General features: G+C 43.4%; 1 pseudogene; it reads right to left on the bottom strand.

Annotated features, from left to right (window-relative positions):
* Positions 1-6656, bottom strand: part of LOC107677831 (retinal guanylyl cyclase 2-like) — an 18578-nt pseudogene that overhangs the window by 9060 nt on the left and 2862 nt on the right.

The following is a 6656-nucleotide window of genomic DNA, read 5'->3' as shown; positions in this document are numbered from 1 at the left end:
TCTTACGGGTTTGAAACGACATGAGGGTGAGTAATTAATGACAGAATTTTCATTTTTGGGTGAACTAACCCTTAAATGCTTGAATCTGATTGGTTGACAAACGTTCTAAGGTGTGCAATTATTTTCAGGGAAACGCATGGCTAAAGTAGTTCCAGGCAGGGCTCGGCCGCATTACATGTCCGTATCACTTCACCAAATGACTTCAGCTATTCAAAGGTCCTTACAGCCTACAACAGCAAAAGAACCAAAACCATAACGACACTGACCATGTAATTAAATATAGTAAACAAAATAAAAACCACAATTTTTAAAATGTTTTTGCCTCAAAGTTACGTATTATGTACGGCAAGCACATACTCTCTTTCTCCCGCTTTCTCTCTAACAAATGCACACACATACAGTACAGACACACATTCACACTAGGGGTGTGCGATATATATCGTCTGCGATAGCATGCATACATTACGTGAAGTCTAGACTAGTGCGAGTGCGCATTTAGAGTGTGTTCTTTCACTGCATGATTCAGTCTAATAAAATTATTAATAAAATTAATACAATTAATGATCATTAATATGACGGTGTTTCGTTCTTGAATGAATCAACCATTTAAATGATTCGATTCAATCGCAACGACTCACTTGTTAACAGTGATTTGCTGCCACTTACTGGCGGTTTTAATTTCACATTCCGGCTTTTTCTTTTTTTTCTTTTTTTATTTCTTTTAGATTTTTTTCATGTTTTAAAGCAAGTGCTGCGTATCATTGCGCCTGCTGCACCCATAGTATGGCAGCAAAGTTCCTTGATTATTACGCCGGAATGAGAGTATAGTTCCTAGCCATATCAGCCTAGAACGGCGCAACTTTTCATTTTCCGTCCGAAAACGGTAAAACTCAACTGTTTAACTCTAGGGGAGTTGGAAAATAAGTATATTTTCAAACATAGTGGAGTGTTCCTTTAAGTAAAGATCATGCTCCATGAAGATATTTTGTAAATTTCCTACTGTAAATAGATGATGTATAAATTTCAATTTCGAAAAATGTACCCTTATGACTGGTTTTGTGGTCCAGGGTCACATATTATTTCACTTAATGAAATAAATGGCCCATAATACAGTATTTTGATCACAATATTTTTACACTGAATTTCTGGCAACCACATAAATTCAACATTATGGTGATGGTTTGGCAGCGTTGCTGATGTTCACCTGGTCAAAGATTTCATCAAATGTGGGTCTCTTCTCTGGCTGTTCATTCCAGCACTGCTTCATAAGCTGAATACACTCCATGGGAGCATGATCCGGGGACACAATGGGCCGGCACATTGGAGGAGGCTTCCGGACCTTCTGGACAATTTCTATATGATCCAGATGTATTAAAGACTTAGACATTGTAAAATTATTGTAATGACATGTCTACACAACACTCTACCAATATAGACAGTACAGTATAGATCAGGGGTTCACAGAAACGTTCAGAGAAAACCAACATGAAACAAAAAAATTGTATGTCTGTGTCATCAAAAAGTTTGAAAAGCCCTGGTAAAGATGGTGGGGTCATGTGATTTTACTATCAAAAGAGTGCTCCAGCACGCAGAATGGAGGCCGTCGCATGACCACCTCTTGCATGATGATTGAGAAACTGTACACATCACCAGGGTGACTGCCATATAGACCAGGGTAGGGTCCTCTCAATATCTCAGGGGCAGTCCACAGAAGGGCTGTGGGGGATTAAAAATACTTTAACATCCTATGCAGGAGATAGACATCAAGACAGGTCTCACAATAAACCTTACTTTCAGCTGGAGGTTCAACATAAGGAAACCTCTGAGCTTCCAAAACCTCGTTGTAGCCATAGTCTGTGATTTTGAGCACAAAACGCCCATCGACCACACAGTTCCTGGATTTAAGCCTTCCATGACAGACGTTCCTGTGGTGAAGATATTTCATACCCTGCATGCCAGTCAGAAACACACATAAGCTTACATGTGATGTAACTGCAAATGCATTTATGTGACAATAAATAAAACCGCACAAATAAATGAATAATTATAAGAATCATGTTTTTAATGACCAATAAGTACATTTATAATTCATATTATAACTATTTTTGTGGCATACTGTATGATTTGAGTATAAATTCAGAAGACATTATGAATTTGTGCTTGCTATGTTTCAATCGATTCAATGATAGCGGAGTAGAACTGTTTCAGCAGCTCCTGTGGCAGGTTGAACTTCCTCAGCTGGCGAAGGTGTACAGCCTCTGCTGGGCCTTTTTCACAATGGAGTCAATGTGAGCGTCCCACTTCGGGTCCTGAGAGATAGTGGTGCCCAGGAACCTGAATGACTCCACTGCAGTCACAGTGCTGTCCATAATGGTGAGTGGAGGGAGAGCAGGGGGGTTCCTCCTGAAGTCCACGGTCATCTCCACAGTTTTGAGCGTGTTGAGCTCCAGGTTGTTGAGACTGCATCAGACAGCCAGCTCTTTAACCTCCTGACTGTAAGCAGACTCGTCACCGTCCTGTATGAGGCCGATGAGTGTGGTGTCATCTGCAAACTTCAGAAGCTTGACAGAGGGGTCTTTAGATGTGCAGTCACTGGTGTACAGGGAGAAGAGCAGTGGAGAGAGGACGCAGCCCTGAGGGGCTCCAGTGCTGATTATACGGGTGCTGGATGTGTATTTTCCCAGCCTCACTAGCTGCTGCCTGTCTGTCAGGAAGCTGTTGATCCACTGATAGATGGAGGTGGGCACGGAGAGCTGAGTTAGTTTGGGCAGGAGGAGGTTTGGGATGATAGTGTTAAAGGCCGAGCTCAAGTTCACAAACAGGATCCTCACATAAGTCCCTGGTCTGTCTAGATGTTGCAGAACATAATGCAGTCCCATGTTGACTGCATTGTCCACAGACCTGTTTGCACTGTAGGCAAACTGAAGAGTTTTTCTAATTACTAATTAGAATTATTTTTGAACGATAGTGTAGTTTACACTTTTGTTCATCAAGGTGGTTCAAGCCCATTGATATATAAATGTCGGATACATTTGAAGATTTCTAAACATGACAACTCGTATTTGCAGCTTCATTTGGAGTGGACTGTGGAGGGATTTTTTGGTTGTGAATGTTAAATCTATAGTTTATTTTGAACTAATTCACTTTAAAGTAGAAAAGAATATTCTATTTTTCATAATATGAGCCTTTAATATTCAATCGGCCATTTTCCTATTGAGTGTTTGTCTTTTACCTCATAAATGGCAACATTAGAATTTTCGTAGGTGGCTGGAGACTTGAGGCTTCGCTCTGAAATGCTCATTCTCGAGTCACTGGCCTTGCTGTCATCCAAGCTCAGCTCCTGTTTTTCAGATACAAGTATGAATAATTAGAGTATGGGAATGTTTGTGTGCACATGTGCTTGTGTTACTGACCTTATTGCTCAGGGATGGGTTGATGAATGTGACATCATTTAAAGTCAGTAAAATCTTTTTTGGACCCCGCACCATTCGGATCTTACTAATTTTACGCCTATACAAAACATTACAAATATTTAAAGAAACTTTTAGACAGAGTCTACACACTCTGAGCAACATTAAATGTTACAATAAATTCAGGTTATAATTTGATGAATACCTGATGCAGTAAGAAAAGCCAATTGAGAAGAAGATGAACAGAAAACCAGACAGGAAGATTAAAACCATGTGTAAAAGATTCACACCTGTAACACAGAGGGTGACTGATACATGATACATATGACATAAAATGCATGTATGTCGATGTGAACGAAAACCAAAAAAGCATGTACATACACACTCACCTCCACGGCAGATGATCCCATGTGTAAACAAGCAGCTGGAATCCGTTTTTGGTGGTCCAGCTGGGGGAAAATGAATCGGCCGTCCCAGAAAACGCACCATATCTGTCTGCATCTCAATATGGTATGTAGGTTGCAACTCCCAAGAAAAGCCATCTGTGTCCAGCATCACATAGTCCTTTGTGCCAAAGTCAGAAGAGTTTGCTTGTAGGCTAAAACCTTTGAATAGCAGGTTTCAGGCATTCTGGGCGATGTTCCCCCCAGACATCCACTGACCTGAAGCCCTGACACTTTGCACAGCATGAGCCATGAACATGATGTAGGAGTAGATGGTGCCAAACAATGGGGACACCTGTAAGGGATGTGAAGGTTTTACATTAGCTACATATTAGCTTAGTGTTAAAAAAAAAATGTAAAGCCCCATGTAAAACATTGCTGTACCTGCTGTGGTTTAAGGTGCCTGGGAAGCCCTCCTTGCTCCTGGGCCTTTTCAAAAGCTTGGTAGAAAGACTGTTCCTGTGGAGACTCAATAGTGATGGTGAGCACAGCATCGTAAGCTCGTAGCAGCTTACTGTTATAGCGCAGGACAGGCTGGGTTATATGATGGTAGGGCAGACTGTAAAAGAGCGTATCGTAAGGTAAAAACACCAGCGAGCCGTCTGTCATCCGCATGTCATAAGCAGTCTCCAACAGCAACTTCTGGGTTCCTCCACCAATCAACACCGAGTGCATAACGAGGATGACCACTGCAAATAGAAGTATTGAAAACATGAGAGGACAGGTAGAAAGAACAGTGACAAATGAGGAAATCTTACAGTGGCAAATGAGAAATCATTCGTCTGAGATCACACTGAATATGTTTTTTTAATAAACAAAAACTTTTATGATTTAAATCATATTTATTTTTATGAAAAAATAAAACAGAAGTTATGTAAAAAAAAAAAAAAGGAAATATTTCAGTATAGAGAAAAAAATATTTTTTTGGAAATAACTTTTTTAATGTACTAATCAAAATATGAGCAAATCTTTTCAGCCAAACTGCTGACAAAAATGGCTGATAATATAATTTTTAATGAACAGTTTTGTATTCAATTATATTTAAAATAAATAAATAAACAGTAGGCCTAGTTGCATTTCACTTTCAACATACATGCACAGTTCAAAGTTTTGAAGTCAGACTTTTTTTTTTTTATAAATAATACTTGCATTAAAGGTGCTGTATGTAGGATTGACGCCGAGTGGTTGAACTAGGTATTGCAGTCCAAATTCAAAATATTGGAGAGGGTTTTTTTCACCCTGCCCCTCCTCCTCAGACTTGACGCACACGCAGGTTGCCAGATTGAAGACAGCAACAGGAACGAGCGCACTTGACGATGAATGAAATGAAATACGCTGTGTTTTCCGCCAACTGGCAACCCGGCGTGCCGAAATACAATTGGGTAAAAACAGAGACCTACATTCCAGCCCGGAACGCACATTTTCAAAGGAGAATAACCCCGGCCCTGGGGTTCTGACCATAGCCCCGAAGCTGGCATGCCCTCGCACACTGCTCCCCAGTCGCGAGTCGATGCGTCCGTCGTGACCACAACGCGTGACGTCACCAAGCCCAGGGGAACCCCCCGGCTGAAGAGATCTGGGTTGCGCCACGGCCTCAGAGCTTCGCGCTGCGCAAACGGTCCAAAGTCCACGCCGTCCAAGGGACTCGAGATTTCAACCATAATTGCAGGAGGCGCATGTGTAGTAAGCCCAGATGAAATATCGCTGCAGCAGACACCATGAGCCCCAGCAGCCTCTGAAATTCCTTCAAGTGAACAGAGCTGCCCAGTCTGAAATGGCGCAGGGAAGACAAAATGGCCGCCGAGCGCTCCCGAGAGAGGCGGGCTCTCATCTCCACCGAGTCGAAGCACACTCCCAGATATGTTATAGACTGACTCGGGGCGAGAATGCTCTTCTGCACGTTGACACATAGCCCTAGGGACTCCAAGTGACGAAGCAGCGTGTCTATATGGCTGACTAGCGTGTCCCGGGACTGAGCTAAAATCAGCCAATCGTCCAGATAGTTGAGAACGCGCATCCCGCTCGCTCTGAGGGGGGAAAGTGCTGCATCCATGCACTTTGAGAAAGTGCGTGGGGCCAAAGCCAGCCCGAACGGGAGAACAGAGTATTGGTACGCTGTGCCCTCGAAAGCAAACCTCAGAAAGCGTCTGTGATGCGGTGCTATCTGAATGTGAAAGTATGCGTCCTTTAAATCCACGGACGCAAACCAGTCCCCGGGGCGAATTTGCGCCAGGATTTGTTTCAGCGTTATCATCCTGAATGGACGCTTGCAAAGCGCTCTGTTGATGGGCCTGAGATCTAGAATCGGGCGGAGTCCCCCGTCTCTTTTGGGTACCACGAAATAGCGGCTGTAAAACCCGCTCTCCAGCTCGCTGGGAGGGACTCGTTCTATCGCTCCTTTTTCGAGCAGACTGCATACCTCTTGTCTCAGAACCAGGGCATTTCGGGGCAATGTTAGAGACTGCACCACGCCATTGAAACGGGGTGGTCTGCGTCTGAATTGAAGGGTATACCCACGCTCTATCACACCGAGTAGCCAGCGCGAGATTCCCGGAATAACTTCCCACGAGCTCAGGAACTGACATAGCGGCTTGGTCGTTGGATGCGCCGGTGAGTGTGTGGGCGGCGGCTCTGCACTGCTCTGAGGCGGGGCAAGCGGCACCGTATTGACTGAGTGAGGAGGAAATAGCTCTTTTTGTGAGAATGTATGCATTTTTATTGAATGAACATCCAACACACAAACATTTGAAAACATGAACTTGTGGCGCTTGGGAGCCGGGCCGCTCGCGCACTCTCCTCCTCT

The sequence above is a fragment of the Sinocyclocheilus anshuiensis genome, unplaced genomic scaffold (assembly GCF_001515605.1).
Source record: "Sinocyclocheilus anshuiensis isolate Anshui unplaced genomic scaffold, SAMN03320099.WGS_v1.1 scaffold1077, whole genome shotgun sequence".
Taxonomy (NCBI): Eukaryota; Metazoa; Chordata; class Actinopteri; order Cypriniformes; family Cyprinidae; genus Sinocyclocheilus; species Sinocyclocheilus anshuiensis.
Note: the sequence above shows the minus strand (reverse complement) of the source record. Positions and strands in the feature narration are given on the sequence as shown.